Genomic DNA, 9,553 nt, shown 5'->3' on the forward strand with positions numbered 1-9,553 from the left:
TTGATCAAATGTTCGAAACCCACAACATTTGTTACCCAACAAGATTTTGGATTTATTTTGGTTAAAAGAATATGATTCCAGTCAGAGTATCATTCTCAACCTTTGTTACTTGATAAATTTTCAAGGCTTACGTGTCACTGACTACACTGGTCACATAGGTAGTTTCGTTTAAAACATGTCATACTTATGTTTAGTGTGCATTGTAATGAAATTTTGAGCCACCATCGAAACTATTCTAAAAGAAGCCCTTTGATACTTATCAACAAGTATTTGATTGTATTTCATGGGAAACCACAGAAGCAGTTGATTGTCTCTCTTGATGCTTAACGAAGTAATCTTTGCCTGGGATTTCTCTGCTTTCATGTCGAAATTATATTTTCGACATCACGGATCCAAAAAAAATTATTTTGCTTCTTATCTTTTTCATTGGCACACAGCACTCATGAAATCCTTGCGGTTCTGAGTATTACCAACTTAGGCTGATGATTTCGAAAGTCTGGCATATGACTTCATTTTCAAAGCCAAAATCGAAAGAGCCCAACATCCATTCCGAAGGTTTTGGTCCTTATCCTGAAGTACTCACGAAGAGACTTTTGATGTGACTCTTTGATAACTATGCACGTTTACCGAATATCATGCCACACACTTTATCTGACATGGCGTCATTAACGGCTAATGGTGTAACTTTCAAGGGCCACGTGCTCATTTTATTAATGGTAACCGTTTGAGATTCAAGTTTGGGATACATATAAAAAGGAAAATTGGGTCTTCATTCCAATTTTACGCTTACCAAATATTCTTAAAGAAGATCTTTGCTCTCGTTTTTTTCTTCGTTCTTCACAATTTCAAACAAAACCCTAGTTATGGATGCTCCTCAATCCAACACTACTGAAGATGTATCTTCTCAACACATCATGAAGATTCAGAGTACCAATTATCAAGTTGATGGTGATGTTACTGTGTACCCCGAAGAACTCAAAATGTTGATAGTTGCTTTGAAACATTTAGTTTTATCGACTGCAATGTTTAGTTCTTTTGAAGTCCCTAATGTCTTGGCTTTCAATTGATGGTTCTACTACTTCATACAGTAAGACAATAGATACTGTGACTTTCAATCTTCTGAATGATAAGAAGTTTCATCTTTCCAAGAAACTATTTGCCAAGATTCTCGAAATCCCTAATTCTCCGCCATTCTATAAAGTCATGAATGAACAAGTGCTACACATGTTCAATGAGATGGGTTATCAACCCATACCTACAAAGATAAGAGAATTCAAGAAGTCCAGCCTTCCCAGTATATGGAATTTTCTCTTTGGAATTTACCTTTGATGTCTCACAGGTCGAAGTGTTGGGTTGGATAAAGGATGAATGGAAGTGTATGCAATGGTAGCCGGAATCCACTACGATCTACCAGTAGACTATGCAACACAGATGTCGAAAGAGTTTTTGAAGAGTGTCGAAAATACAAATGTAGTGGATGGGGTTTCGTGTGCGAGGTATTTGAGTTTGATTCTTCACTATGCTTACGAGAAGGAAGGTGTTTTGGTGCCAGCTGATGAGCCTAAGGTAGAATTTGTGAACTATCATTACCAAAAAACAATTGAAGATGATGTGAGTATACTTCCTATAGTTGCAAAAATTCCTAATGGGATGCTCAAGAAAGTTGATCCATCGAATCTAGTATTGATGGCTTATTTACTCACAATTAGAACAAATGACGAAACTGGTGTTTTACTGGTAAAACATGATGAAGGTTCTTCGAAGAAATCTCAAAAACCAAAGAAAGTAGATGAGTCTACTCCTGCGAAACCTACTCAAGATGAAAAACTTACTAAGCCACCCAAGAAGAAAGTTGTAGTGGTGATCAAAGTTTCGAAGAAGTCTGACAAGCCTGTTGAGCATGAACATGTTGAGCCTACAAAGGAAATTGTTCCATCGAAAACCGGTGTTTTCAAGCGTCTCAAAAAGAAAGCTCATAGGTCACGAATTTCTCCTGAAAGGCCTTCTAGCTTTTCTCCATCCATAGTTCGAAAGACACATGTTACACGGAAAGGTCTCATTATTCGACAGGTTCATGAACCAGTTTCTCCATCATCAAATAAACGAGGGGCTGAGGATGTTGGCAAACATATTTCCAAAAAGACAAAGAAGATGAAATTGATTATTCAGGATGAATATATCTATGGAAGAAGAAGAAGTTCCTGAAACTCCAGAGGGTGATGTTTCATCAAAGAAGAAATCTCCTCTCAAATCGATTTTCGAGGAGATAGAAATTTCTAGTAGCTCTGTGAAAGCTTCTACAGTGGACACAACTACTATTCTTGGTGATTTAACAAAAATATAAATTCCTGAGCAGACTTCGGTCATACCGCCCGATGTTTTGATAACCAAGTCATTTCATGAGGAGGTTCAAACCTCAGGCATTTCTACACGTATCTAATATCGATGTAAATGTCAACATGGGTGAAGGAATCTCGAAAAATGATCACACAGTGTCTACTCAAGGTATTCTTGAAACCTTAATCATTACTACCACTATTTCTTTACAACCATTTGTCCCTACTGTTTCTACAATAACACATTCAACAACATTTGATCAAGTTATGAATCAAACCATTACTTCTCTTTTCCCATCTCAATCCACTGATCCACAAAAACTTGTGAATGATGATGATACTGATGATCGAGGATTTGGAGGATCATTTGTTGATCTCAAATTTGATCCTCAGAAGAAGAAATACTAGACCACATGCTTATGTCAGGAAAGAAGTTCAAGATCCTCAATAGAAAGCTGAACTCTTTGTTTCAATCACAAGCAGATGTTGGCAGTAAACACTCGGTATTTGGAATTGAAGTCGATGTCATGCTCAAGGCTCAGGAACTCCAACTTCAACATACGCTGGATGTTTTTGATAAGAATAATGAACTTCGTGTCAAATCTCAGTCTGATACATTCAATCATGAAATCAAGGAGCTATGAATGGTTGCAAAGGAACCTCATGTTCTCTTTGTTAAGGATGTGAAGACTATGAGAGAAGATGTCAATCGTAAACTTGAAGAATTGAAGGTTGATGTGGCTAAAGAATTAAATGAGTTGAATACTAACTACTCTTCTCTACTTTCGAAAGTAGACATTGTTGTAGGGGTTGTAACGAAAGTGGTGGAATGGTATCAGTCTCTACTTCCTAAGTTTGATGAAAAAGCAACTGATGATCTAAGCAATTTTAGGAAGCTTGATACTATTCTTTGTGAACTAAAAGAGCTGATTTTGAAATCTGGATCATCCTCTTTTTTAACTCCTGAGTTTTTAACTCAGAAGTTTTGCCTATTTGAAACAACTATTCAGAAGGAGTTAGCCCCATTGTCTCAGTTGATAAGTCTCTTACCAACAAATGCCCTACCTGTTGTCACAGGGGTGCAAGGGAGAGATAGAAGAACTGTTGGTAAAGGAGAAGGTGCCTCTGGGAAAACGGATGAAGAAGTAAAGGTTGTTGGAAAGGTTTTTACAACTCATACTCCTACACCAAAATCCACAATCTCGAAACCAACAATTTCGAAGGTTGAACCAGTGATAGCTACTATCACAACTACAAGGCCAATTGCTAAAGGCATTGTAATTGGGTCAACTAGTGAGGGATGTTCTTCGAAACCCAAGCAAACTACAACAAATCTAGATAGAGGAAAAGAAGTTGTAGTTGAGAAGTCAACAGAAGAAAGAAAGGCTGAGATAGATGCAGAAACAAAGAAGCAACGAAAAATTCAAAGTATCTTCGACAAAATGATCCTCCTACTTTGAACAAAGGAGATCCAATAAAGCTGCATAATTATGAAAATATTGAAGAAAGAGTTGCTTACAATGAAATGTACGAGTTTGAGAAGAAGCTAAGGAAAAGTTACTCTACCGAGAATTCTGATATGAATCAACTCGATTTTCCTGTTAACGAAATGATGTTTCTCACAGTCTAGTACAAGATTGTTGATCAGTTCAAGGATAAAGATGATTTTATCCATATGAAGCTGAGATTTCACATTGTGTTGGGAAAGGATCAAGGAGAGGTATGGTCACTTATGAAGATTGTCCGAGTGCTAAGTATAACAAAGGATGTGTTGTTCGAAAACATGCTAAAAATTTTCGATACCATGTTGTGAGAGTAAACAATGTTGCTCTTGACTTCTCAATTGTTGATTTTCCTCTGATGAACTTGAATGATCTAACTCAAGTTGCAACTTTACTCAAAGACATGGATGCTTCCAAACTCCAGGGAACAAGTAAAGAAGTGCTACATCTCGGATTGGGCCATAGCAAGCTACATCTGGGAATGAGTTAGCACTGTCAACGGGAAAAGAAATCACAGTTCCTCAATCATTGTTGAAGAGTCAAACTGATTTGAAGATGTATGTTGATGGATAAATATGTTTGAAGCCTTTTAGAATTGTTTTCGTGGGAAAGAGCAAGAAGGGAAAACAAACGAAGTTCTTATTTCATTCAAGTGATGTCAAAAGATACACAACTGCTCAACATACAAACTTGATTGTGCGTATGAACAGTTGTAAGAAGAACAATGAAGGGGATAAAGCTGAATTGAAGAAGGTCATGAACTGTTATGAGAAGATTCGAAGAACATTACATATGGCTGCTCAAGTTTTGATAACCTGATTTCAACACTGGTTACAAAGGGGGAGATTGTAGGAGTCAAAATTTATTGTAAGGTGTCGAAAGCTTTGTAATGTTCCTATGTAATGTTATTTACAAAGGCATTGTTTGTTTCGAAACAGTATTGTCGAAGTCCTTTTATATAAAGGAACTATTACAGTTAACTCCGTGAATACCAAGTGAATATACCAGGGTTATAGACAACGATGATCTAACAACCAATAGGCTATATGGTTTCCACCTCATTTCCTGTTCCTTGTTTGGTTGTGGGCTTAGGGCAGATACACACAACCAATTGTTTGTTTACTCTGGGTTTATATAACTTGTATCCATTTCGTACGCATAGAAAGGATTGTAGATTCATTTTTACATATCTTTAATAAAAGCAGGAAATATAGGATTTTCTGGAGGAACAGGCGAACTTTCTAAACAGGACCTACAACTTGCTACAACTTTCTTACAACTTCTTACATCAATAAAATCTTATGAACTCACCAGCTTAAATGTTAATCCACACTTTCAAAATAACTTGTATTCTCAGGAGAACAGTAGACAGGTACGCGCACTGGGATTTAGAAGATGGAGCAATATAGCTTCAATTCTTGTTTTGTTATTTACTTTGTGTATATGTTATGTGAACCACATACTTTGTAAACACTTTCTTTCTAATGAAATGGTTGTTTATTACTTTGATTACTATGATGCATGTCTTGTGATACTAAACATGATGTCCTCCACCTCCGAACGTTTCCGCCGTTCCAGTTTTGAGGTGTGACAGATAGGTATTAGAGCATTGTTTATAGTGAACTAAGTATATCAACCGATTAAAGATATACAACTATAAATACAATGGGGCTGAAGTGCTCTGAATAATAATATATTTTAAATATATAACAATACCTTATAAAAGTATACATACATGCTTATACATATATACCTACAAGAACATGTATCACAAGAAGAACAAAACAGAAGTATTTAACGGTTGAACATTGAGGTCAAACCTGAACAATTATGTAATCCCAGCTCGGATCAATATAGCCTGATCAACTATATTCATCCGAGATGTGACCGACATGTGTTTGGAAGAGATGTGGTGTTGCAACAGTCTTAAAACTTAACGAACTCTATTCAAGGGAATTCTAGATCAAAACATAAGGATAAGATACTATGGGAGTATTTTATGATGCTATAACACGATAACAAGTTTAAAACATACCAAGTTCATTTAATTTAAAATACTATAGGAGTATTTTAGGCACTATAAATAACTTATGTGATAACTTAAAAGACCCTTACGGATAGGTCTATAATCTTGCAATATATACTCCCAAGGTTATATATAATTGAGATTTTATAGACTTAGAATTTGTGATCTACGCTTCACTACCTGTTCCTTGTTGGGTTGTGGTTTTGGAGTAGGATCACTTATTCGAAGGTCTATTTAATCTTAAATTATACACAACTTGTATACATTGTGCAATTCAGGTCACCGATATTCATTCGAGGATAACCATTTCTAATTCATAAAGTTTATTAGGTATAGACTCTTTTATGAATTGTTTCCAGAACCATGTAGAAGTCAGGACCAGATACCCTAAGAACTAGGATAACTTTGTCTTTTAGCTTTTGACTTATATCCACTACTATAGATTTATTCCATCTCATCTTTGTGTCCTTTTAGCAAAGATGCCTCCTCACAGATCAAACAGACGCACTACTCGGATAACTCTAACTCCAACGCCACAGTTCAATTCTATTGCCCTCCAGACAGTGATATCCTCCGCAGTGGCAACTGCTCTCTAGCTCACTTCGGCAAAAATGGTACCTTCGGATCTGGTAGCGGTACCCACTTAGCCAACCCTAGATATTCTCACAAACACTCAAGGGAGTGTTCGTACAAGGAATTGATGAACTGTAAACCGAATTCCTTTAATGGAAACGACGGAGTCATCGCTCTGATGCGATGGTTCAAGAAAACAGATTCAGTCTTCGAAATATGTTCGTGCTCAGATGGTAGCAAAGTAAAGTTTGTTGCCTGCACCTTCTCCGACAGAGCCCTGACATGGTGCAACAGCCATGTTAAGTCACTGACCCTATTAGTGGCTAACTCAATAGGTTGGTAGAACCTAAAAGAGTTAATTCTGGAAGAATACTGCCCGTTGGGGGAAGTTCAAAAGCTGGAACAAGAACTATGGGAGCTCACGATGGTAGGCTCAGATATAGTGGCCTACACCGACAGGTTCAGCGACCTAGTAGTGCTATGCCTCGGGATGGTTAACTCGGAGAGCAAGAAGATAGAAAGATACATCTGGGGTCTAACTACTCTGATCCATGGAGATGTGTTGTCTTCTAACCCAGCCACATTCGATAGTGCCAAGCTGGAACTAAAAGATCCGTTCAGAGAAGCTATGGTTGCTAAGTATGTACACCAGGGTTGTGCATAGCTAAGATTTTGCAGACTTAGAGTGAGTGATTCCGCCTTAATTCATGTTCCTTGTTTGGTTGTGGATTTGAGGCTGGGTTACTCATTCGACTGTCTTATTCATCTTAATTATTCATTACTTGTATATGACAGACGATCATAGTGCTACCGAGGAGCATCGTAGTATAAAGTATCGACACTAGTTATCAAAGCACTTTCACAGTATGTACTCACTCAGTGCGGTATGATACTTGGAAGTGTTAACATTGTCGAGCACACTAGGAGTACATCATCGTATAACAGACGTTTGTTTCAAATCGGCCAAACTTTTGTTCAGTAAAGATTTCGTTGCTATCATTCGTCATGAATTGGTGTGGTCCTCCCCATACTAAGTTCATATGTTTTCATCTCCTCGATCGTCAAATTCACAAAACCTTCATCATTCGTAACGACAGTCCGACCTAGACCTCAGTTTTGTTCTTCGTATTCCAAGCCCCGAAGTACTCGTGCGAAGAGTACTTTGCCTTCCGAAACTTTGCCGACGTAGGTTCAGCAGACATTTCCGAAATACCACTCGTCCAGTAGACCATGTTCGAGCACAGAGGATAAGGACGAATACAATCCACCTATCACTATCTAGTGTATACGCGAGGGTGGTATATGATTATGATTATGCGGATCCAGTATGTGTGTTTCCGCCCTATCTCCTGTTCCTCCTTTGGTTGTAGACATGGGGCAGAGTCGCACATCCGACTGTCTATCTAATCTTAATTATATACGACTTATATACACATGGTAATAATAGATGGACCAAGTAGGAATCCCATCATGGACATTAGGGCAAAGTGCCAGGTCTACGAGTAGGTATTCTACCAATCAAAGGAGCACAACCCTAGTAGTACTGCTTAGAAAGCTAATTTCGGCACAAAATTCCATCTAACGGGGGGATGATGTGACAACCAGAAAATTTACTGCCTTCTAGCCTTGTTAAGGGTCATTCTATTGGGTTTTAAGCCTATTACACTTAAGTGATGAGTGTTAGAATGTACATTCTAGAGATACGATGCAACATTCAAGCCTTTAGACCACCAAAAAGGAGTTAACGGTTGTAAACTCAAGGTGGTCCATAAAGTCCCCCCCCCCATAAGACTCTTTCCCTTCACTATTGTTTCATTCTTACACTTCCACCTCAATAACACTTTATTTCTCTCTCAAGTATCATCAAGATTTTAATTCCCGATCTTCCAAAATGTAAGTGATTCATCCCTCTAGTTGTTGTTATCCTTCTTACTCATGAATCACTCTTTGATTTCATCCATGGAAATAAACTTTTGGCTAGATCTTCAAGTTTCACCAAGAACACACACTTGTTCTTGGTGGTCGTAATCTTCTCAAAGGCCCTCAAAAGTGTTTGTACTCCATCTATCGTCTAGTTAGGAATGTTAATCATTAGGTCCTAGCTCTTTCCCTTAGACGTAAACCCTTGCAGTTGTCATGTTTTGAGCCTTAAACACTTATAGATAGTTACAAACCCTTGGAACACTTAAACCTTTGAAACCCCCTGCCTTTATGACCCAAATGAGACCAGTTGGAGAGTTTACGACCATACACTTCTTCGTATGGCCGTAAACACCACAACACCTTCCAATAAGTTAGTTTTGCTCCTCCTTGTGTAGAGAAATGGTCCCTCAAGTTTCCCTACCTTTCAAACACCCTCTTTTGCAACTTTTACCATGAGTTTACATCCCAAAGCTCCATGGCTATAAACACCATTTGGTGGCCTTAAGCATCCCTTTGATGAATCACATGTGACTCCATCACTTAGTCCCAGTCCCTAGGAGTGTTTCCTTTCATATAGTTGCTTATATAATTCTAAACCCTATATTCATGCCAATATATGCCATTATATGTCCTTTAGGACTCGTTATGTCTCGGGACTTCATTCATGGAACTTCTCATCCTTACACACATATTCGTTTGAATCACCCACATAAGGTGAGTTCATACCCCTATAATGAATCTTTTAAATGTTTTAAATGCTTTAAGGAGGGGGGGATACAAGTTGAACACAATGATAATTGTGTAAATATTTGTTATAAATATCTTTCAAAAGATTGCTTATTTCTTTTATAAGTGATGAAAACATTTCAACAACTCTTTTAAAGTTATGTTACTTTATAGTTTAACAAAACTCCGTTTTTAAAGTACAAGCCTAACTTAGTAGTAAAATGAGTCTTTTTAATAACAGTTCAAGTAAAACACTAGTAAACTATAAGGGGTATAGTTTAGAGGTTCAGTTCATACTACATACTAGAGCACACTATAAAGAGAAGCAGGGAGGTAGATACAATACATCAGGGAGACATACTATACACTATACATGATAACAGAAGGAACATACTAAGATACTATAAGAAAACGAACGTACTAAATGCTACATCAGGAGAACACTACAAGATCTAATTATACCAATG

This window comes from Lactuca sativa, chromosome 7 (genome assembly GCF_002870075.4).
Source record: "Lactuca sativa cultivar Salinas chromosome 7, Lsat_Salinas_v11, whole genome shotgun sequence".
Classification (NCBI taxonomy): domain Eukaryota; kingdom Viridiplantae; phylum Streptophyta; class Magnoliopsida; order Asterales; family Asteraceae; genus Lactuca; species Lactuca sativa.